Genomic DNA, 24,633 nt, shown 5'->3' on the forward strand with positions numbered 1-24,633 from the left:
TTTTCGTCTTATATTTCTCGACTCGGCTGACGTATTCCTTCACTTCCGTTTTCTCTCGCAACGCGACACTCTGTCCCCTCTTTAGCTTTATATATATATATATATATATATATATATATAACCATATCTGGGGCGTCTTCATCGTGAGAGGCAGGGAGGGGTGGACCGCTCCGTAATCTTTCTCTTCCAGGGCACGGGTAAATATTTGCATAAAAACGACACTTTTGGCAAGAGCGGAAAGCGGCCGAGGCAAAGGAAGAAAGGCGGGGCAAAGAACGACGCACACAGAAACTCGCGTAAAAAAATCGATGCGCGGCTCAGGTATGCCGTGAATGTCCCGCGTCGTCTGCAAGACAGTACACGCCTATATACTCACCGTCTCTGCGGTTACCATCTCCCCTTCTTTTTTCTTTTCTTTTTGGCTGTAGCAATGGCGCTCGTGTGTATAATACAGTCGCGGCACTCGCCATGCCGAAATCATGCACCTATTTGCATAGATGGCTTAAAAAGCAATGAGAACTACGCCAATTATTATTATTATTATTATTATTATTATTATTATTATTATTATTATTATTATTATTATTATTATTATTATTATTATTATTATTATTATTATTATTATTATTATTATTATTATTATTCGTTCTCTCTGCGTATTTTGAACTGGAGAGCAGATATGATATTTGGCAATAGATGGGATTCAAAGCCCCCACTTCTGTTACCTTCTTTATTCTTTCTTTATACATTTTTTCGATATATCAGGATATTACCATTCTGTTATTTTTCTCCTTTTTTTTTCTTCGGTGCTGCATAGCGGAGTAGTAGTTGTCTGTTTACCCATTGGCCTGCAGTGCCAGTGCAGTGAATCCCGACAGCGAATCCCGACAGCGTTTCAGAGAATCCAGAGAAATCCCAGAAATCCCAGAGAATCCCGACAGCGTTTCAGCAGCCCAATATTGTTGTACTTGTCAAAGTAAGATGAGCCTGATAATAAGAGCTAGATAAAAAGGGTAAAAAAATACTGTCCGTCGATTTTTCTGTACCCGTATGCCCCCCAACCTATGCGAAAAGTACGACGGCTCGAGGAACAGTGGTGTAGCGGAGACGAAACCAGTGGAAAGGAGAGAAGAAAAAAAAAGAAAAGAAATCCTGGTCACTTTCAGGCCAAGTGCGGTGAGCGGTCTAAATAAGGCAAAGAAAAAGATACGTCTAAGCGAGCTGAGGTCATTAGGCACGCATGCCTGAAAGCGAAGTGATAGCGGCCACTTTCCATTTCCTTTCGATCTTTCTCGTTTCTCGGCACATGCTCGTGTCTGTTGCCCGAGCGTTTCTCGTGCCTCAGCCTTAGTATCATTACTTTTTTTTTTACTCCTGGAAAGAAATTACGATGCGCATAGGTAGGAAACACTGTCGAACTACTTGAATCGTGTCTGCGCTAAGCGCGACGGACATATTGTTTCATGGGACAAAGAAAAAAGAATGAATATCGCAGCGCTGTTCCGTATTCTTCTTTCTTCCTCCTCGACTCCGGTTTCCTTTTATTTATTTTTTTTAGTCGCGACGACCGTGCCCAGAATGATTTCCCCGACTAATGACTCTCGTACATCACCGACGGAGAATACGTGCATTTGCATCGAAACGCCCAATTAAACCCCGATCAAGGAAGGGTATACGGCAGAAACGCCATTTGCGGCGATACAAGGATACGTGGGCAGGGCTTCGCAAGGGCGGCGACATCGCCTGTCGCTTCTTCCTTTTCACGCCGCCTAAAGAGGCGTGGTCCGACAAAACCGTCGTGCGCTACGGCGATGAGCCTGCAGCGCGTATGTTATATATATGCGTAGAGAGCCGCCGCACTGATCAAAGGGTAGGGTGTCGAGAATAACGGGGCGCACCCCTTTACTTAAAGTGTGTCGCCGCCTAATCGTAATACGCGTGTCAAGGCGTGAAGGTCGCATTCGGTGATTCCCCGCCGTGATTTCGGCTCATCAATCAGCGCACCAGCCGACAAAAAAAGAAAGTTAACCTTTTAACCGTGAGCGTATAACGACCAACCACAATTAAGAAATTGTAAAGAGCGGGAAAGATTTTTTAAAGAATTTTTACTAATCGGTTCCAATTAGGCAAGGTTTTCGTTTTGTTCTTCTTGCTTAAGAGAGCTTTCCGGCAATCAGTTATTAGTGGGAAAAATCGATCTCATAATTACGCGGTCGCGAGTAAAAGTGAACTCGTCAGGGGCTCCTTTCTCAGGTATCGTGAATTTCCTGAACATGTATTCTTACCGCCGTCAATGATCATAAGTCAGTTGTCATTTGTCAAGCTCTTTTTAAAAATTTTGATAAAGTCCCTCGTGGCTTTTGGTATCACATGTTGGTTCTTGAAATATTCAACAGTTAACTAAACAGATTGAGCAAGTGTGCTAGGGTCGTTGTAACTGCCCTTTTCGTCGCACCCACGAAACTGGTCATGATTGAATCAGCCTAATACTTTCCTTACTTCAGCCAATCACTGCGTCGGACCCCGGAACAGCCCTTGTCGTGATCAAAATCAGAACAGGGGCGTCAAGTAAGAGGTTCTCTAAGCTCTTGCACAACGGATGCGAGCTGCAAGAAGGTCACATTTGCGGACAAATAAGGACACCAGTCAAGAGTTCGAGTTTTTTAGTGTGACAAAGGAACCTGTACAGGCTCCAAAACGTTTCTGCTTTTTTTCACTTTGACTTGATCAGTGACCGCAACTTCTTGATCAGATGGAGGCGCTCTCTGCTCGAACACGCGCCATGAATTCCCCGTATTCTTTATCGTGCGCGTCTGAAATCGCAAACACAGTGCTCACAAAAGGATGAGCCGTCTGCAGATTCTTTTCAAGGTACGGCCGTGCAACGCACACTTGTTGGCGGAGCCGAAGCCGCACTGCCTCCCGGCTTTCCTCCCTATCGCGCTTTTGAGCCGCGATCGTGCGTTACCCTTGCACCCACTCGCGAAATACGCAATAGCTGCTGGAGCACAACGTTGCCCCCCCTCCTTCCCTCCCATCCCGCCACGGCCTTTCGCGCGACGGAAGACGGCGGGTTTGTTCTCCGCTTTCCTCCTTCGCGCGCGCCATATTGGGCCGCGATTGTCGGCTTCCTTGCCGTGCCTTCACTCGCAGATACAACATACGACGCGCCGCTACGGTGTTATCGCCCTTGGACTTTATGAGGAATATAACAGCAATGCCGACGGCGATGGAAAAAATGCGCATAGAGTGTCCATATAATTACTATCGCAATAAGACAAAACAAACAAAAGAAAGAAAGAAGCAGAAAGACTAAAAGAAGAAACAGCGGAGGAATAGAGCGTAACTGAACTGAGACGTAGACATGTGAACGTACAGCCACAACATTCATTACCAGAAGAGTTTATCTGTACAGTAACGGCTCAAAACAAGAACCTTCCACACAGTGAAGAATATAGCATGTGAGCAAATGAGGGCAAGTTCATATTTTTTGTCGTCGCAAAAGTTTTTGTCGCAGTGTAGGTAAAAAAAACGCTTCCCATTTGATAATAAATATCCAATAGCGGTCAGCGTGCGTGCGTGCGTGCGTGTGTGTGTGTGTGTGTGTGTGTGTGTGTGTGTGTGTGTGTGTGTGTGTGTGTGTGTGTGTGTGTGTGTATGTGTGTGTGTGTGTGTGCGTGTGTGTGTGTGTGTGTGTGTGTGTGTGTGTGTGTGTGTGTGTGTGTGTGTGTGTGTGTGTGTGTGTGTGTGTGTGTGTGTGTGTGTGTGTGTGTGTGTGTGTGTGTGTGTGTGTGTGTGTGTGTGTGTGTGTGTGTGTGTGTGTGTGTGTGTGTGTGTGTGTGTGTGTGTGTGTGTGTTAATTTTCGCTTATTTACCTCATAGGTGTTCCTTTATTTATAATGAACTGTTGCCGTATAGCAACGTCGTGGTTACACTTCCGCGCGCGCAGGATCATATCTACCTAGAACGTGTGAAGCGGGCTTCTCCCCTCACAATCTCTTAATTCAAAGAAGCCAGCTTCCAGGACTGCTTTTCAGAGTTTTCAAAAGCGAGCAATGAAAGCAACGGATAACCCAAATAGTCTGCTTTGTATAGAGAGAAGAGAACCATGAAGTATATTTTATATTGCAGCTACCTTTCCACAACCTCAAGATAAAATGAATTAATGTTTTGTTTTCTTTTAAACTGCCTAAGAAAGCGCAGAGCTTCGCCCGTTTGTAGGGTGAATACTGCATACCTAATGGTTTGACAATTTGAGATGCTTTGGGTGTTAGCAGCACCCCGATAAAAACAAAATCATTTCTGTTTGTATCTGTGCGCACACACTGCGTTACATCCACAGAGTATGTGCACGAGCAAGTCAAGCCAACGAAAGACGTCAGGAAATAAAATTACTGTACACAATCAAAAAGGCATGCCAACTGCCAAAACGTCGGTAAGATGACGTGTGCGGGTCTACTCAGCATGCTGTGGCATAGATTGAAGCGGACCCCAGGAGTCGGCACACAAAACTTCTTTCTGAACGAACGCAATGCGTCGCACTTCTTCCCGACAACGGTCCAAGATTTGGCCGTCCAGACAACTCGGGGCCAGGCTCTCCAGTGTTTACAGGCGATGTTTTCGGCAAACACGAGGGAGCGCGCAAAAAAACGCTGACACGCATAGGCGTTCCTTTCGTTGACTGCGTGCACGCTAGCACACACCCATACATATATAGAGATATATAAATCCTTGCGCAGGGACTTATATGAAGTATATGTGCATTTGTGTCTCCAGACGTGCGCTCGACGTGGCAGCGGCGTTCTGGGAAAGAAACAGACTGCAACGTCAGATTTCATGAGCGTCTCAACGCCATCTGCATGCGCAGCATTGGGCTCGCCGGCGCGGAAACCCCACCCTGTCTCATGTTTATGCAGACGTGCGAGACAAAGACGGCCGCCGCCGTCGCCCGCACGTCCGCGCCAACCGGAGCGAAAGTGTCTCTGTTTCGCACAACTGCCCCTCGTCGGAAAGTGAAGATAGCTTCTCACAGCGATAACACACACAGTGACTAGGTTTGATGGTCGCATTCACTGTCCCCCACAGAGATGGTTCATTTGCTTTCGTCATTTTTGTACCGTTTTAACTTCTCTTTGCTTAAGTTTCAAACCAAGTTCGCAAGACTGGGCCGTATACACGGTGGAAATAACTGCCCATAGTTAAAGGAATCCAATGCGCGCGATATTCTTGATAGTAACAGCACCTTTCTCTTTTCGTGAGGATACAAAATGCTTCCGACGTTGAGCAGCGCTTAGCGGCCAAGGATACTGAACCTGCGCTGAACCTGCATATGCACACACTTCACCCTCTACAGTTATACGAAGGGCGCGCTTTCTGGAGTAAATAAACCTTTTGCAGATTTACTATTGAAAGATTTTCTTTGGCACACACTTCGAATGGAACATGGAATAACAGCAAAATTGTGAACTTTAAGAGGCATTTTCACAGCACTTTTCGCAAATCCTCCGTAATTAAGAGGACCGCTTTCTTTTGTACGTGCATATTGAATACGTGCATGTACCAATAAATAAGCTCTGGTGCGTGCAAGAAGTGACTTTCCTGAAAGCGTGACACGCGCCCCCGTTAAAAGCGAGAGCTACTTACCCCTCCTCCTCCTCTTAATCACCGTGTATCTGTTCCTTTCAAATAGTTCATCTTTAACAAGTGCTGGTATTAGCTTCCACTTCTTGTATAGAAACACAGAAATGCACTTACACGTGTTGTTGAATCTTGAAACTTACACACCAAACGAAAGACGCGATAGCTGTCGTCACAGAAATGCGGCCGTCATAATATAATATGGGTGCAAGGAAAAAGTGGATTTCCAATTTTGTGGTGTGCTTAGCGTGCATTTTTAAATTAAATTATTTTTTGTAAGCAGTTCTCGTTCAACAGTCGCCAGGTATTTATGACTCTAAAAAACGTCAGATTCTAGTTTTCTTGCTCAGGCGTTCAGAAGCCTTGTATTTGTTTTGCTTTTTTTTTTTCCTCACCGGACGACGTCCAAATTTTTTCGCTTTCAGAAGGCTACCAAAGTTGTCCCCTATAGAGCACCTCAGCAGTAAACCGCAAAGAATTTGTGTGTGAGACACGCAAACGTGCTTTCTTCCCGTTACATCATTCTCTAATAAAAATGTAAACATTTCGTTTCCTCAGCACCACAGTAAAACGGCACTCGGGAAGCGGTAGACTTCGAGGGCCGTTCGCGCCCATCAGCCTTGCCGAAACAATGAGCGCAACACGTCCGCTCCTCGCGCCTGCAGCGGTCCCAGCGTCGACCAGAGTACTTTTATTCTTGGACGACATCGTCATCAGCGTCAGCTCTGGGTGGCTTGGGTGCTGCCTCAGTCACGTCTTTGTGGCGGACACCCAAATCTCCCAATTTCTTTCCGTGCACTCGGGAAAAGCAATCACACGTCGTAAAATATACAGCACTCGCAGTAGACAAAACGAGTGAACGCAAAATATAGTACATGTGCGTATATACTTGTGGAAGCGGCTAAGGAAGACGTGGTGTCTTCTTTAGCCCCCTTCCACAATTCTGTACACATATATACTGTATTTTGCGTTCACTCGTCTCGTCTACTTCCAGTGCGCCGACCAACGCAAAGGAGCGTCAGCTGTTGAGACGTCGTAAGGCCACGACTGGGAACGCCGCTGGGGCATATACTGCACCCTGAAGCGCTTGCTTGGGTAAAATCATGTTAGAGACAGCAACGAAAGAGTGTCTCTACTTGGGGCCACCGCTAACCTTACAACTGTCCTGTCTTCTTACATGTGATTGTCTAGAAAGCGCAACCAATGTTTCCTATAACCTTACAACGACGGAAGCTAAAAAAAAGCAAGGAATGGCTCTCGCTAGCTGCTTTGAGCACACTACCTCATTTGCCCTCGTTATTTTAGATATGCTATCCGTCGGAAGCGTTCACTGAATGTCGAAGCATTCAACGAATAAGCATTATATTAAGCGAATATCTATTATCTATTACACATCATTATCAGTATCTATTAAGCGAATAGTAAGCATTGTCTTCTGTTTGCATGAGATTTGAAAAAAATCACGCTAAAACTCCTCTGGGAGTTGTTTAAGTATGCGTAAGCATTGTGCCACTTGCTCATCTCCACACATCCCGGTGTCACATGCATTATCAATGTTATGAAACTTGATCCGACCACTACAAACGACAGCACTGCGGCCACAGAACTGCTGCAGACGGCGGCGCCATGTGAATTGATGACGCAAGCAAGCTACTGCACGTGGCGGTGCCAGGTGAGCTGATGACGTGCCGATCATTATAATCCGTTATCGCTGTTTAGCGCCTTATCCATCCGCGTTGAACTATTGTGAATCTTGATCAAGTGTGCTAAGGCGGCGGCTGCGTATGGCGCGGGCCGTATCTAGAAAGCGATGTGCGATGAGGACAGAGAGCACCGACTGCTGATAGCTTCGTGTGCGTTGTGTTCTCGCCGCTTAGTTAGCATTGAAGTGAGAGTGAGCACAAAGGTGCAATTAGGGAGGGGGGGGGATGCTGGCTGTTGCGTGTCCTATCGTTAAAGCGATTGTCTTACGTGACGGACGGACGGAGGGATGAACGGACGGGTTTCTTGGTTGGGTAAGCATAGAAATGCTTACGCATTTAAATGAATAATACTTACACGGTCTCCAGGTCGTAAAAGTTTAAATAAAAGAAAATCATACCAGCAGCTACAGTGAAAACTTTCTTATAGCAGACGCTGCGGTGTATACTATAGACACACAAGATGTATTCGGCATTGACTTAAAACAAACGTTTAAAGCAAAACCAAAAACTGATGGCTTTGCGAATTGTTCCTCGAGTGAAAGTATAAGGAACGCTACCTGAAAGTGTTAGACGAGCAACAATGATGAAGGGAAAGCGACGGTGATAAAGACGCGTTTTTTCGAGCGTGAGCTAGTGCGGTAATCAACTCTAGCAACGGGTTTCTTCTTTCGGCCCCATTTTATGCAATTCTTATCATTCTCTGCGCCATCTCATATCATAAGAAGCCAACAAACAAAGACATCAAAGACAACATAGGGGAAATTACTTGTACTTACTAATTGAATTAAAGAAATCATAAATTATAATACAAATGAAAATGGATGAAAAAACAAATGGCCGCAGGTGGGGAACAATCCGACGTCTTCGTATTACGCGTGCAATGATCTTACCAATCGAGCTACCGCGGCGCCGTTTTTCTATCAACTTCTGGATTATTTATGTTTTTTTTTTTTACTGCTAGAACTAACCCTGGGAGTGCTAGCCAATGACCCCACTCACAAACCTTGGCGGCGGATATGGAACATCCTTTCTGCCGTAGGCGTCACAGGTATCTGATTATTTTGGATGAAGGCAACTGGTCAATAAGCCCACACATGCTATCTGAAAGCATCAATGCTGCCGGATTCGCGACCCTCGTTACGTAATGAGCGAGAAAAAAGGGAACGGAGGAGCTGGATTGTTATTAATCACATCATAAGAAGCCATAAAAACAAATACACCAAGGACAACAAGGGAGATATTCTTGTACTTGCTAATTGAATTAAAGCAATGATAAATTAATGGAAATGAATGAAGAAACAACTGGCCACAGCTGGGGAACGATCCCACGTCTACGCATTGCACGTGCGATGCACTTACCAGTTGAATGCTACCGCGGTGCCGTTTTCCCATTCTCTTTCTGAGGTATTTATGTTTTACAGCGGAGCTGTATGTTTACCCTCCCATACACTTTTCAATGTCCGCGCCACAAAGATCCCGCGACCTCTATGAGGAAGGCAAAGCAAACCAGTAAGGCGCGTGCTCACATCTGGCGTAGCAATAGGAAAGCAAAGAAGCCACCCAATACATAGTTTCATACAATAATTACAAGAGAGAACTCTGACTAGCTAGTGCCTACGGAAGCTGTAATCGGGGTGGTTGAGCCAGCATGGGAAGTACATGTATTTGCATAAACTTCGTCCTTCTGGCTTTAAACGTCTCTTCGATTTTGTATTTTCAACAAAGTACTGTATAACAAATAATTAAATATGCCTTTTAACATCACCCACTGGCAGGATTCGAACATAGGACCTCTAGCACAGAAGCCCGACATGGAAACCATTACGCCACGGACGCTGTAAGAGTTGGGGTCGGGCATGTCAAAAGGGGTAGCCGGCCCATGCCGTCGTCCGACTCATCCACGCAAAGGAGGTTGTTGAAGGCAGGAACATGTTCTCATGAAGAACGAGGAGTACTGAGTTTATTTACAATATCTACATAGGAGTGGAGAACGTTATGTCTCAACAGTCTAGCATGACTGAATTGAAGCACCCTGAGGAGCCAAAAAAGTCCGCTTACATCCCCGCTGTCCTCCATAGATCCCTGGGCCAGAAAAATCTGCCCTCCCACCTTCGTCCAGTCTGAGCGTCGAAAGTTGTCGAAGGGCCCGGGTTGCGGGCGAGGGTTCACACAGTCACTCCCGCACCTTTGTTCACTGAACACGCAGAAAGGAGGGGCGCTTCGTAGAGAGGGGTTGTCACGCTTGACTCAGAATGGCGCGTCTTGGTTCCTGGGATCACCAAGCAATTAGCTGGAACGTCTGCCAAACGACCGCGGTGATTACCGGAGTCCGTGAGGAAACGCCGTAGAACGCCCTTTTCCAGGAGTTTCTTGCTCGCATTCGTCCGTGACGGCGACAGTGAACCAACAAACAATACTCGATCTGCCAAACGTGTCTCGCCTTACTGTCGCCGCAGGTCTGTCCAAGAGGTAGGTTAACTTCACGAAGCGACTCGTCGCAGTGGTGCAGGAGAGGCTAGAAGGTCACTAACCCCTCTGGTCGATCCTAACCACGCATGTATCGACAAGCGGCACAGAATGCCCTTATGAGTTTCTTGCGGACAAGCAAGCGTCTAGAGACGCTTGGCACGTTTCAATTTGGACACCTCGACAAATTGAGCCGCTATTAGCAGCGATTGTGTGTGTTCGCAGAGAATTCTACAGACGCGGAAGGGAAAAGCCCCAAAATAAGTAAAGCTTTTACACTCAGTGGTGTGCTTTGTCTATTTTACAGATCATATTCATAGAGTGGAGTGGCTGCTGCTTTCTTTTTCTTTCTTTTTTTCTCTTTCTTTTTTTTTTTTTTTTTTACAGCGAAGCTGTATATGGCTAGATTCTGGAAAAAACTGCGTGCATCTGTCGAGCCGCGTAGATGGAGAATTCCTACCCAGTGGGCTGATCCCGAAGATAGTGCAATACCGGGCCGACTCGCGGCGGAGGTAAAGTAGGCTTTAAGCACTCCGCCAACTTGCAAAAATAGGTTTATTATCTTGGGTCCAAACACAGCCCGCATCTGACATTAAGCTGATAAGAACAGATACTACACTTTGACCCGCGTCGGCCAGGCCTACGTTCCCGCCGCCCTCTCTTTGTCGACGTTTCAAGCGCTTGCGTATCTCCTTCCGTTTCCTTCCGCTCTCTCCTGGAGGTGGTCCCGTAACCGTGCTGCCCGCCAGGACTGCGAGGCGGAAAGAAATGCTAACCACCCATGTGGGCCCCCTCCCGCAAACTTGGAACGTTTCACCGAAGCAATGGCCAGGTTTCAGAAGGAGTTTGTGTGGAACCAATTTTCTGTGACCTGTGTTGTGTATGACCGCTTGTGGTTTTCTAGTGACCTCGCAACCATTACTGCACTGCGGGACGTGGACCAACGCACAATCGCCATGGCTACGTTGAAGGAGAGTGTGCCCTCGGACTGCGGTGAGGTGCGTGTCTTCTCTTCTACGTGCCGGGAGTCGTGAGTAAAAGGTGCCGTGCCACGTTTTGCAACAATAGCTGGGTATGTATACCCCGCGGTACCTCATCATCTTCCGAGGCTCAACATCGTGGAGCAGCGACTAGCCGCGCCTCGCCTTCCATTTATGTGCATACGGCATTTGACGCACGGCAGTGGACAGTTCGCCATTAAGGGGCCCACATACACAGCTTCGCTGGTCATCCACCTTCATAAAGTGGAACAGCACTGATATTTTTACTACTAGAACTAACATTGGGAGTGTTCGCCGACTAGTCACTTGTGGTGGCAATAGCGGTAGACCACCTCTAAGTCCAGTCACGAACGGCAAAAATAATCGGTTGAAACGGAATCGGAATCTAATCCTTGCATTGTAGTACGTCACTAGAAACGATTCCTCCTGCAGCAATGCCCTCGCAGCAAAAGCAAGAAATGCGACGCGCTATACGTTCATCAATGGACGGACTTTTGCTTAAAACGTACAGCGAGGACAGAACGAGTTCTCGGTCAACAGCCCAGGCTAATAATACTTGATGCTTCCTTGAAATCGAAGTCGTAAGGGAGACCTATACCCTAAATACAGGTGGAGAATATGCGCCTGACCATATACACTTAAAGTAGACATTACCATGTCACAATGATTAATAGTTGCGACCAAAGAGACCACCCGTAGATCGCGTTCAGTTGCTGGAGCCGTCAACCAATGGAATCCCCCGATCGAACCTTAACGTTTCTGAAATAAAATAAAAATTGTGGGAGCATTTGGAGGAACGAAGTACATAAATAATGAAGTTAGGAGTAAAGGTCATTCGCCGAAATCGGAATAGGATCAAAATAAGCGCAGCTTGATAAACAACTGTGTGAAACAAAAGCAGTGAACAAGAATTGAACGAAAGGATGCGGCATGTGCCGCGCACTCCCCATCCCATCCTTCTTTCCCTGCATTTCTTGCCTTCACGTGCGCAGTCCTCTCATTACTCTTCGTTGTCCTCGGCACTGTTCCATCCGTAGAAGCAACCGAGCTTGGGCTACACAGGGTGGGCCGCCGGTACATTTATTCTCATGTTCGGTTGGGATGTGGCAGCGGATGGGCGCGTGCCTGGTGTGTACCCGGCTCTTGTGCTCTACATGGGCGTCTCTCCTCCTCTTCCTCGTCACGTTGCCTGCGCTCCTCCCTACCATCTTGCGTGCCCTATCCCACTCACGAGGATTGGCCACCGATCGGGCACGCGCATGATTTTTCGCCCCTCTCCGCGTAGCCGTGGGCCGGCTGTCGATGATAACACTGCATCCGGCTTCTTTTCTTTCTATAAAGCCAAGGAACCCAGACCATAGATGTATCGAGACACTACTTGAAAAAAAAAAAAGCTTTTGTGTCTTCCATACTGATGAAATCAGGGAGAAGCAAAAATAAAAATATAATGCATAGAGCGATATTCAATATCGCTACTAGCGAGCTTCGCCGTCTGTATGGAGCCTGATGCCGTATATAGCGAAGATGGCGTCTTGCCAACGTCTTCAGAAAGTGGAGCTTTATATCACTGGAGAAAATTCTGACGCTGCGCAGTCCCGCGACCGGTACGGTAACAAATGAGCCGTACACGGGCTTCTTTTATTTCTTCTACTACGGCGCGCATCTTGCTGGGAAGGCGTTTTCAATGCACTATTTTTAAAAGTTCGACATATGTCATTTGTTCCATATTTTTATAGCAAATTAGCGTTCAAAATACAGAACTCATTGAATTTATCACGAGATTCATACTGGAGATTAGTAGAGTTTGCAGAACGGAATAATTTGCGGATAATGAATACCTTCTTCCGCAAGCGGGATAACCGAAAGTGGACGTGGAGAAGCCCGAATGGCGAGACTAGAAAAGAAATAGACTTCACACTCTGCGATAACCCTGGCATCATACAAGATGTGGACGTGCTCGGCAAGGTGCGCTGCAGTGACCTTATATGGTAAGATCTCGTATTAGCCTAGACTTGAGGTGGGAACGGAAGAAACTGGTACATAAGAAGCCGATCAATTAGTTAGCGTAAGAGGGAAAATAGAGGAATTCCGGATCAAGCTACAGAACAGGTATTCAGTTTAGCTCAGGAAGAGGACCTTAGTGTTGAAGCAACGAACGACAATCTTATGGGCATCGTTAAGGAGTGAGCAATAGAAGTCGGTGGTAACTTCGTTAGACAGGATACCGGTAAGCTATCGCAGGAGACGAAAGATCTGATTAAGAAAAGCCAGTGCATGAAAGCCTCTAACCCTACAGCTAGAATAGAACTGGCAGAACTTTCCAAGTTAATCAACAAGCGTAAGACAGCTGGCATAAGGAAGTATACTATGGATAGAATTGAACATGCTCTTAGGAACGGAGGAAGCCTAAAAGCAGTGAAGAAGAAACTAGGAATTGGCAAAAATCAGATGTATGCGTTAAGAGACAAAGCCGGCAACATCATTACTAATATGGATGAGATAGTTCAAGTGGCTGAGGAGTTCTATAGAGATTTATACAGTACCAGTGGCACCCACGAAGATAATGGAAGAGAGAATAGTCTAGAGGATATTAAAATCCCACAAGTAACGCCGAAAGAAGTAAGGAAAGCCTTGGGAGCTATGAAAAGGGGGAAGGCAGCTGGGGTGGATCAGGTAACAGCAGATTTGTTGAAGGATGGTGGGCAGACTGTTCTAGAAAAACTGGCCACCCTGTATACGCAATGCCTCATGACCTCGAGCGTACCGGAATCTTGGAAGAACGCTAACATAATCCTAATCCATAAGAAAGGGGACGCCAAGGACTTGAAAATTTATAGACCGATCAGCTTACTGTCCGTTGCCTACAAAATATCTACTAAGGTAATCGCAAATAGAATCAGGAACACCTTAGACTTCTGCCAAGCAAATGACCAGGCAGGATTCCGTAACAAGCTACTAAACAATAGACCGTATTCACACTATCAATCAGGTGATAGAGAAATGTGCGGAATATAACCAACCCTTATATATAGCTTTCATTGATTACGAGAAAGCGTTTGATTCAGTCGAAACGTCAGCAGTCATGCAGGCATCACGGAATCAGGGTGTAGACGAGCCGTATGTAAAAATACTGAAAGATATCTATAGTGGCTCCACAGCCACCGTAGTCCTCCATAAAGAAAGCAACAAAATCCCAATAAAGAAGGGCGTCAGGCAGGGAGATACGATCTCTCCAATGCTATTCACAGCGGATTTACAGGAGGTATTCAGAGACCTGGATTGGGAAGAATTTGGGACAAGAGTTAATGGAGAATACCTTAGTAACTTGTGATTCGCTGATGATATTGCTTTGCTTAGGAACTCAGGGGACCAATTGCAATGCATGCTCACGGACCTGGACAGGCAAAGCCAGAAGGATGGGTCTAAAAATTAATCTGCAGAAAACTAAAGTAATGTTTAACAGTCTCGGAAGAGAACAGCAGTTTACGATAGGTAGCGAGGCACTGGAAGTGGTAAGGAAATACATCTACTTAGGGCAGATAGTGACCGCGGATCCGGATCATGAGACTGAAATAATCAGAAGAATAAGAATGTGCTGGGGTGCGTTTGGCAGGCACTCTCAGATCATGAACAGCAGGTTGCCATTATCCCTCAAGAGAAAAGTGTATAGCAGCTGTGTCTTACCAGTAATCACGTACGGGGAAGAAACCTGGAGGCTTACGAAAAGGGCTCTACTTAAGTTGAGGACGACGCAACGAGCTATGGAAAGAAGAATGATAGGTGTAACGTTAAGGGATAAGAAAAGAGCTGATTGGGTGAGGGAACAAACTCGAGTTAATGACATCTTAGTTGAAATCAAGAAAAAGAAAGGGGGGGGGGCATAGGCATGGCATGTAATCAGGAGGGAAGATAACCGATGGTCATTAAGGGTTACGGACTGAATTCCAAGAGAAGGGAAGCGTAGCAGGGGGCGGCAGGAAGTTAGGTGGGCGGAGGTGATTAAAAGGTTTGCAGGGACAACATGGCCACAATTAGCACATGACCGGGGTAGTTGGAGAAGTATGGGAGAGTCACTTGCCCTGCAGTGGGCGTAGCCAGGCTGATGATGATGAATGAATCATACTGGAGTTAGACGAGCAAATTTAGTGGCACTTTGAGCGATGGCACTTCGCCGCAGCGAGGGTCATCGTGGAATTCATGGCTTTGTCGATCGGAGTCAGCCAGCGCATTATACGTTCGTTTTTTTATGTAATATTGGCAAAACAACATTAACGCGATCAGTTGTCAGGAGCGAGGACCGGTCGACATTGCATCTAACACCCTAGCGACAAGCTGCAGGTTTGGAAGTGCTGACCAGGGCGAAACATCTGCACTTAAAGAGCCACCAAGATTTCATTGGCAGCGAAACAATCGCTGTTTTCATAAGCAGTGATGTTTAGAACTTGAGTGCGAGAACCCAGTCAAGCCCTGTCGTGCACAAAACAAATGCTGCGCATACGCGCTACAGTTGCATGTGGCTTCGGTCTGCTACGTAGTGTAGTTCACTGGCGGAGCACACTGCGGCTCGCTGAGGACAACCGCGTCTGGCTCGCGTTTCAGACGTGGTGGGCGCCAAAATCGGAAATAGTGGCGTCTACGTGAACAGTCAAAAGCAAATTAGAACTGCACGGTACGGTGACGTTCAGTACGCAGATCGTTGCGGGCACGCCCCGCTCCACCCTAACATTCGCAGTGCAAGCCACGAAGAAGGAGCGGAAGCACCGCGTAGGGTACGTTTGATTGCTAATAACTCCGCTTCTGCTGAACGCATTGAAGTATATTTTGCGGCAAGGTACTTGTGAAATATGTTATTCCAACTTCAAACGCATTTCTTGACTTGATAAAAAGTGGTTCAGAGCCCCTTTAATGTAATAGTCAATGCTGCGGATAACGGCTTCTACGTTATTAAGTCATCCGTAAGTGTACAGACAAAATCTGGGCCGGTACGACGATAGGATTCATTTCACTCGGTTCGATTCCGTTGTTTTCATCAGCAGCTAACGGCCGAACCATCTGGCCATTAAAATATACGCGGAGCGCCGCTCGGACCACTGACGAAACGTTAAAAGGGCCGGCTATAACGTAACGATTCTATTCCAATTTCCTTTTAGCATTGGTCAGTGGTCCGACCGGCTCTCCGCATGTATTTTAACGGCGAGATCGTTCGCCGTCAGCGGCTGATGATAACAAAATATTAGAACCAAGAGAAAGAAATCTTTTAATAGAATGCCAGCCGTGTTTAAGGACAATATCCATGTACAAAATTGTGCGCCGTCGTTACGTTCCGTGGTGCCCTAGACATTTCATGAACGTTCCTGCGTAGCTCTTCACATGCTTAATCTTAATTGTGGCGTTAAAAAGGCTGCAAGGTTTTAGCGGTATATGTTAGTGTTGGCTATCCATTAAATGCCCCCCCCTTAATTGTCTTTCTGCTCTCTCTCTCTCTCTCTCTCTCTCTCTCTCTCTCTCTCTCTCTCTCTCTCTCTCTCTCTCTCTCTCTCTCTCTCTCTCTCTGCGTGTGCGTGCGTGCTTTTGTTTTGAGTACAGCACACCAACGGATGTGCGCTTTTATGTGCGTGTTGGAGGTACGACGGCAAGACCCATGGCCTTTTCTTGTCATCCTTAAATCTGGCTTCAAATAGACTCTGTTTCGCGAACCTGCGAGCATCGATCGCATTCTTAAAACTGCCATGTATAAAAGAGAAAGAAAAAATTGTGCATTTTGGTGTCCGTCGTTTCTGTAGCGTCTTTATTGTTTGAAAAAGTACAGAATGTTATGGCGAAAATGAAAGCTCTCGGTAAGAAATCACAGCGCCCAGCATGAAAATTATTTCTGACAATCTGCCTTTCATCGTAGCACCAGGAACGTTTCGACAAATGCACGCTGTGCAACGGCGATGACATATTGGAGCGTGCCTCATTATGACACATGGCTTCGATCGCGACGTCAGTGCCATGCCTGCGTTGATCGCCTGATAAACGCGCTGGGAACGCGGCGGCCGACCCGCGATGCGAGGAACCATCTGGTGCTGCAGTCCAGTCGAGCGCAAAACGGTGGCACGCGTCAGTCGAATAATCGATGCTGTCAGTGTCCTGCAAGCAGTGCGGTCATTGACGCGAAGCATTCTTTTTGCCCTTCATTCCTTCGGATTTCTCGGAAAGTCCTGTACCAGAGACCATTTCACTGCGACTATACCCAAAAAACGCATATCTATAAAAGAAAAAGGAAACTTGGCGGCTAAAGAAAATAAAATGCCAAGGTTCGAGAGCGGAGAATGTGTCTCTTATAATGGTAATTTATGTGAAACTTTCACCACTTCGCAACCTGTTCTAGAATACTGCCGCGTCTGCAGTGCGGCAAGGACGACGATGATAAGCAGAAACATCGGTAATATTATAACTCATGTCCATGCTGTACTCCGACGACCCTATTTCATGAGTGGGCAGCCAGACGTCCCTCTATGCACAGACGAGGACTCACTTTACAGTACAGCAGAATCTATTCCATTTCCGTTGATTGAAGCGGTCCACTTTCCGTCCCGCGCATTTTCTTTTCTCCCGTCCGAACATCTTGAGCGTTCGAAACCTTCACAGAGACAGCGCAATGCTTTTTTTCCTTCGCCGTCGGCAACGCACGCAGTGACTCAGTATAGATGACATGCTAGTGACCAATATTTTCCCATGCTTTTGTGCTTCTTCCTTCTTTTCTGAACCCCGACATCCATTCTAAGCGAAGCCGCCGACCAGCCGGCCGCGCACCCGTACGGTATCGGGCTGCCGCCGCAGCGTGCGTGCAATCGAACGGCTTGCGTATAGAGCGCGGAGCTGCTCGGCGTGTATGGCTGTCCTTGTGTGGCGACGCTCACTTGCACGCACAATGAGCCCGTCGCGACTGGCGGCGGCACAGTCGCGCCGGCTCTTGACGTCAGAGCGGGCACGCGAATGGATCTCATTTCCAGGGGGTATTACGATGTGCATGGGGAGCACCAGGGGATCAATGACGACATCGTCCCCACCCGGGTCCTTTCCTTTCTCGCCAGATCGCTCGTCGAGTTACTGACCGGCCATGGGTCACGCCAAATGCAGCCCGCTCGCTTATTCTTCCCCCTAATCCTCCTACTTCATTCTATCCTATTCTTTATTTACTCTCTCTCTCTTCTTTTTTTTTCTTTTTTGCTTTTGCGCGCTTCTTTTTCGGAGGTCGCATGCACCCTTCGGTCGTCGCGTGGCGTTCGATATGTGCGCGCCGCGCCGTCTTTGGGTATGGGTTGTCATTCCGGCTCGCCCTTTTAGCGGCGGATCTTGCAGCATTAGCCGCCGAATCGTTTAGCGGCGGCGGCCGCGAGGCGCCTAAACCCTCCCCCTGCCGCTCATTTGTCGGCTGGCGCTAATATCTGGCGAGGAAAATGAAGATAGGCGCGAAACCACGCACGAGGCGAAGTTGTTGGGCTTGAGTCGCTACGCAACCGTCAATACGCATGAATACACATACGCACAGAGGTGTATACGTTTCCTTCGTGATTTTTCTCGAGAGAGCCCAGCAAATTTAAACGCAACGAGCATTAACGGCCAGCTCAATAAGCCATGGAACACGGGAGCGTGCACCTTAATAATTGACAGGAATGATGTCACAACGGAGCGAAAGTTCGTCATCACTTGTTTGTAGTTCATTTCATTCCTGTACAATCTTTCTCGCATTCCTCCGAATACAAGTCCATCAGCTTGCAAGGCCCATGCAATGAGCTAAGGTCAGCATAGACAAGAATGTGAAAAAGAGAATTAAAAGGAAACAAATTGGGCCTACAACTAAACATGGCAACATTGCTCAATCGTTTCGTTTTTTTTTTTTTAACTTTCTTAAGTGGTACAGCATTTATGAACGCGACCTCCCCTGGGATTTTCTGCTAAAGCTCTGCATGTATATTGACCAGACGCGCTAAACACCATACGTGAGCCCCCTGTACGAAGAAGCAGGGTTATTAGCTGGTCTGCTACCTGTTTACAGTGTCACAGCATGTTTCAGTGTAGTGCAGAGAAGCAGAATGCAGGACCAAAACTGATCCAAAAGCCGTACGGGAAATGAAGGTGGAAAAACGTTACTTTTGCGCGACCAAGAATGCAACTGGAAAATAGTAATTTTTTTCACTGCAGAACAAAATCGAAAAAAAAAAATACGGTTTTTAGTTTCAGCCTACTATACCTACCCCGGAGCTTTTCGTCCATGCCTTGCCTGCACAGGCATATCAACCGAGACATCACTTTATTGTGAACCCAAATTGGCCTGCTGTCATTTCAATAACGGCGGCACCGTTGTACAGTGGTTTTCAACGTGGCTCGTCGGAAGGCAGGCACGTTAGGGATACACTCGTGAACGTTCAACATTGGTCACTGTCAACTGTTTCAGGGGTAAACGGAAGTTCTTCCTATAGCTATAGGCGGTCGCTCTTGATTACACTGATATGCAAATGGAACTATTTACGGCGAAATGTTAACTATGAATCACGTAAAAGGAAATTATGGAGACTTTTACTGCGAACGCAACCAAACGCTTGCAACTGGATTTGCTGTGCCCGTCCATCCTCTCCGTTACACATTCGTCGTCGCCGTTAGACGCCACCTCCTCATCTTACACTTTACACTCACCCTATACGGCGAAGAAAAAAATAAAACCTAACCCACCACCGGGGATTGAACTCATGCCTGAGTTATATTGCACGTCTTAACTCCAGATCAAAATACAAATCGGGGCCGGTGTGATACGGAAGGATGCCTTTCCCTAAATTACATTGATATCTTATCATTTGGGCTTTTACAGCGAAGCTGTTAAGGGCTAGTTCCCTCAGGATCGTGTCCGTGTGTATACACGAAGCTCCCCATACGTGGGCCGATCCCGAAGCTAGTGCAATGCCGGGCCGACCCGCGGCGGAAGTGCAGTTAGCCATTAAGGGGCCCACATACACAGCTTCACTGGTCATCTTTCTTCACAGAGTGGAAGGGCACTGAGTTTTTATTTTCACGGGTAAGATGTAGGCGTGACCTCCAAGATCGCAAAATGCGCAATCTCGGAGGCCACAGTCTAGGCCGATAAGAGCTTCGATGTCGCGCTTCTCCGTACAGAGTGGTGACACGTCCGGCTGCGCCACGTAAAGGCGCGCTGTGACTGACAGCCCCGCCATGGTTCCTTAGTGGCTATGGTGTTGCGCTGCTACGCACGAGGTCGCGGGATCGAATCCCGGCCACGGCAGCCACATTTCGTGTACTTAGATTTAGGTGCACGTTAAAGAACCCCAGGTGGTACAAATTTCCGGAGTCCCCCACTACGGCGTGCCTAATATCAGACCGTGGTTCTGGCACGTAAAACCCCATAATTTAATTTATTTTTTTTAATTAACGACGGACAGCGGAAATTTTGGTTCTGCGCTCGTTGACAGTGTAAAAATTTCTGATTTTCGAAGTTCGTACGATTACGGGCATTGAAATATTTACATCTCACTTTAAAAATGGAGGTTCAACGCTTGCAGTAAAGCAATACCAGAATAAGTTTCGTGCTCAGTAGATAACTGGTTGTTTTTGCCGCGCTTTCGCTTACGCTAACAAATTTGTTTCAATCACAAAGTTGACACATATGGTGTACACTAAAGTTTTTACAGGTTGTCCTTCAAAATGATTGACGCGGTTTCTGACCACAAAGCTTTAGTTGCGTCAGGCCATGGAAATATATAAGACAAAACAAGGTAAATAAATACGGCAGCGTCACCAATATAGCTGAAGGTACTGTATTCATTGATGTGCAAGTCATGCGTATTAAATGTAAGAATGATAAAGAGCACATGGCCGCAAACAGCCTTACATCAGCAGGGACACACCATACGAATGTTAAAAGGCAAACTCGAGGTCGCCGTTTCAATCACGGCTGTGGCTGCGTATTTCAAACTGGGCAAAAATGCTAAAAATGCTCCTGTACTTAGTTGCACGTTAAAGAACCCCAGGTGGTCAAAATTATTTAGAAGTCTCTCACTGCAGATAATAACCAGATCGTTGTTTTGACTCATAAAACCACGAGATTTATTTCTATTGAATGAAAAGCAAAATCACTATATATATAGTGCCTAAATATTTTGCTGAAGAACACATTTGTCTTAGTTCTGTTATGAAACGAGCCTTGAAGAGCACAGCAATATGAGAAAGAGAAACATAGTCACACATCTCACTAAAAGAAAGGGAACGTTTACTGCCAACAAATACGGGGTGATTATTTTTTGGTTTTCTGGAATTTTTCAAGATCGCCTGCTGCAGATAACATAATTCTAGTCATTGAGATGTATTACTCAGATAGGCGGACATTATTTGCATGGGAAACTAATTCAATTTACATAATTAAAAAATAACATTAAGAAATCTCATGTAAAAATGCATATAATTAAAAATCACTAAATATTCATTAATTCATTATGCTACGGCACATCTTCCCATTTACGAATTGTAGTTGGCGAGTTTGCAAGGCGTATCCTCTTGGAATTAATTTCTAGAACACCAGATTGGAGACATGCGCCATCAAACTCACCGTAAAAATGCACTGTTGTTCCGCTTACGTTTTCAACAAAATGCTGTTTTATGCATTGAAGCAAAAAACTTAACGAGAACGCCCATGTATTTCGTCCCGCACTTTGGGAAATATCTGGAAACTGGTGTCATCCTGGCGATTCATTTCAAGTGGATACGTCTTGCAATCTCACCGGCTAGAATGCGTAAATTGCAATATGTCCCGTAAAGCAATTAATTATGAAGTTAATTAGCACATTTTTTTCATGCATGTTTCGATTTCACATGATATTATTGTCCGCCTCTTCGAATAATCCAGCTCAAGGACAAGAAGTATGCTGTCTGCCCCAGGCGATTTTTAAAAATGTCTGGAAACTTAAAATTGGTCACCCTGCATAGCTGTCACTTGAGTAAAACCAGAAGACAACCCGAAAACTCAAATCCAGTTCAAGGCAGCTCACTAACCCGTTCAGACTGCCTGAATCCACAGGAGGCCATGGCCACAATCTCCAGAGCATTGACAAAGCAAAGCTCAAGTTTATATGCATGCTTATTATAAACATCCAAACAGATCAGTTCAAGTTTACACCTGTAGCAGTTTTACTTCCATACTCCGTCTCTTTCGTTACATCTGGCTGGTACAATCAGAGCAAGTATAAATGCTGACCCGCAACAAGACAAAATTTCCCAAGAACATTTTCCTAACGTTTGAATGCTCAGTGCATAATATTATTGGAAATGACACATTGAGTTTGAGCAGGCTTCTCGTCACCTTGATTAAATGATTTAAATGCCAAGCGCCTAGTGCATCAGAAAATTTCCTGAAGACAGTTTCACACGAAGACACAAATTTAAGCATCATGTCTTAGATGAACAAGGTTCTTTGTTGCTGCGCTATGGGTCGCCGGGAAATATAAGGCACGGGTGTCGTTTTTCCATTGAGCTGGTGCACAAAGGTACGCAGCAAATGGCTATGACGGAGTATTTTTAGCGATAAAATCGTCAAGCACCTTTCATCTCACGTCGGGAGCCGGAAAAGTCAAGTTAGTGAACACGTGCGCAGCATTGTTGAAATAAACACCTGGCATCACGACCGCACCGCACTGACTATTGCACGCACATATGCGTCCGCTTCAACAGCTCCGACACAATATGGCGGAGGTGCGGCGCAGGCCTGGTCAAAGGGTGTCCCCACCCTGAACGGCGGCAGGCGGCGCTGATATCGGCGGTCACATAGCAAGAGCTTGGTGGCGCAACCCACCGCCCCGTTCCAAAGGGGACGCTCATAACATCCATCCATCCAACCATCCATCCACATCGAGGCACCCTGCGTAAGAGCGTTGGCCAGCGCCACTCGCGGCGCTCGAGAGTCCCGAGCCTGTGGGTGCACATTTACATGAACGTGACATCGCTGCGGGACCACTCATTTTTTGCCGCTTATTGACTGTACTCGTTAGAGCATGTGATCACTTAGAGCGCAGCCCGTTCCTGCGGGGAGCGTTGGCATAACCGAGCGAACGAGCGCCGCGGGAGATGAAAGACGCGAGCCGCGAACGGCGGAGACCAATGAAAGCGGGCCCTTAAGTGACGTGCACGCGGGAAACTGGTGTCGTGCGCACCGGCCCAATCGCTCGATGCGTACTCGTAACTAGTCTCAGCTGAACGGCTCGTTTCGTACTATCGTATTGGGGGCGAGGACTTAAGGAGTCGCCATCTGTCGGAAGCGCCGCCCTTCGTAGTATGAGGAATCAAGCGGCGCGCACCTCATCTATAGGTTTGGCTTACGGCGCTTAATAAAAACACCACGCGGCAGCCCTCCTGCAAATTTCTGTAAGTACTCTCAAAACGAGGGAACATTATTACTGTCGAAATAATAACCTTGGGCAAACCGAAAGCACAGAATGGTTTACAGACGCTATCTCTTTACCGAATACGTACAGTGAAAGCCACTGCGCGCGGTCGCCGCGATGGAGTCTCCAGAAACGGCTTGCGTGAAAGGTAGGAAATCGCTGAGCGCGAACTATGTGAAATATGTTCTTATAGTGGGCGGTCTGTATAACCAAATGGCGCATAACAGAACGAAACCTCAATGCATGCAGCGATCGCACGGGTTCCGCGGTGACCGACTGCGCGTCTGCATGCATGTCCGCGCACAATGTTTCGCGTTCACTGAGAGTGTTTTCGCACCGTGCCATGAACTTTAGGCCGCAGAATATGGGCGTTTGACAGTCCACAAGCAACCATTGTTGCGTGGACGTTATCAGACCTGACCTGTTCAAAAACAATTTCGTTTTAACAAGAGACTTCGACGCCTACGGCGACTGTGATGTGCCGTCGCGACGATACAATGTTTTTCGTCTTCTAAATTCCTGGACGTTTCAATATTATTTCTAAAGTTGCGTCGCACTGTATGCACTCAGCGGGCGATTTCGCGCTGCTTCTTTTTCGTAATCCGGTGCGTTAATTCATAACACAAACATGACCATATGCCGTGCCTTCGTTTAATGTGCTTCTTACCACTCCCTTTACATTCCAGTAAACTTGCCACTGTCTAGCACCAGCAAGTTCGTAGGCCAAACCATCGTCACATTAGCCGGGCAGCGAGCGCGGGCGAACGTCTCAGTGCGCGTTTTCTGCTACTCACCGAACATCGCAGTCCCGGCGCCGTAGCAGCAATATTCCTCGCGTTCGTGCTTGCTGCATACCCGAGTTGTAGCCGATGGCTGTTTGCCGGTCCTAAGTTTCTCGAGTCAAGCTTTGCGCAGCTTCTTGTCCTGCGGCTACGTGTGAATAAGGCTGACACCGGGCTCCGTTGCGTACTTTTGGCACTGCGGCACCGAGCAGTAGCCTACAATGCTGCATGCCTTCAAAGGCAGCCACTACCTATTACAGTGATTTCAAATGTTGTCAAGCAGACACCCAAGGCGGGAAAGCCTCAACACTTAATCAGAACCGCAGCGCAGGTGGGACTTTAAACTTTCGTTTTCAGCTCGCTCCGGCGCTTCTGAAGCAGCCGACGCGGCCGCTGTGTCCACGTGATCCTTCATGCCACGTCACGCCTACAGTGGCGCCAGCTTTTCCAGTGGTGGAGCTCGCCCAAAAGCTCGCGTCAGCTCTCGCTCGCACTTGTTTGGTTTGCTTGGTTTGGCCTGGTTCGCACTCAACTGTTTCGATTGTCATGGTTTGCGATTGTTTTGTAATCCGATTGTATGCGCGACGCGAATTGTGTAGTACTTTCCGGAAGC

The 24,633-nt window shown here is 46.9% G+C and overlaps 1 protein-coding gene and 1 non-coding gene across 3 annotated transcripts in view; both read right to left on the bottom strand.

The window, feature by feature from the left end:
- The window catches only part of LOC142578616 (follistatin-related protein 5-like), a 513,022-nt gene that overhangs the window by 480,952 nt on the left and 7,437 nt on the right, over positions 1-24,633 (bottom strand). The gene's annotated exons all lie outside the window — the stretch shown is intronic.
- LOC142567744 (U2 spliceosomal RNA) lies at positions 10,265-10,448 on the bottom strand. Its single transcript, XR_012825235.1, has one exon. It is a non-coding gene; the product is annotated as a U2 spliceosomal RNA (small nuclear RNA).

Source organism: Dermacentor variabilis, chromosome 1 (assembly GCF_050947875.1).
Source record: "Dermacentor variabilis isolate Ectoservices chromosome 1, ASM5094787v1, whole genome shotgun sequence".
NCBI classification, from domain to species: Eukaryota; Metazoa; Arthropoda; class Arachnida; order Ixodida; family Ixodidae; genus Dermacentor; species Dermacentor variabilis.